The sequence below is a fragment of the Cherax quadricarinatus genome, chromosome 40, assembly GCF_038502225.1.
Source record: "Cherax quadricarinatus isolate ZL_2023a chromosome 40, ASM3850222v1, whole genome shotgun sequence".
Classification (NCBI taxonomy): Eukaryota; Metazoa; Arthropoda; class Malacostraca; order Decapoda; family Parastacidae; genus Cherax; species Cherax quadricarinatus.
In genome coordinates this window covers 11,622,717-11,623,119 of record NC_091331.1, presented here as the reverse complement: position 1 = coordinate 11,623,119, position 403 = coordinate 11,622,717, and positions in this window count along the sequence as shown.

Here is a 403-nt window from a genome sequence, read left to right as displayed (position 1 = left end):
TGTGTTTATGTGTGTGTGTACTCACCTATTTGTGGTTGCAGGGGTCGATTCATAGCTCCTGGCCCCGCCTCTTCGCTGATTGCTACTAGGTCCTCTCTCTCCCTGCCCCATGAGCTTTATCATACCTCGCCTTAAAACTATGTATGGTTCCCGCCTCCATTACGTCACTTTCTAGGCTATTCCACGGTCTGACTACTCTATGACTGAAGAAATACTTCCTAACATCCCTTTGATTCATCTGAGTCTTCAACTTCCAATTGTGACCTCTTGTGTCTGTGTCCCCTCTCTGGAACATCCCGTCTTTGTCCACCTTGTCTATTCCGTGCAGTATTTTATATGTCGTTATCATGTCTCCCCTGACCCTCCTGTCCTCCAGTGTCGTCAGGCCGATTTCCCTCAACCT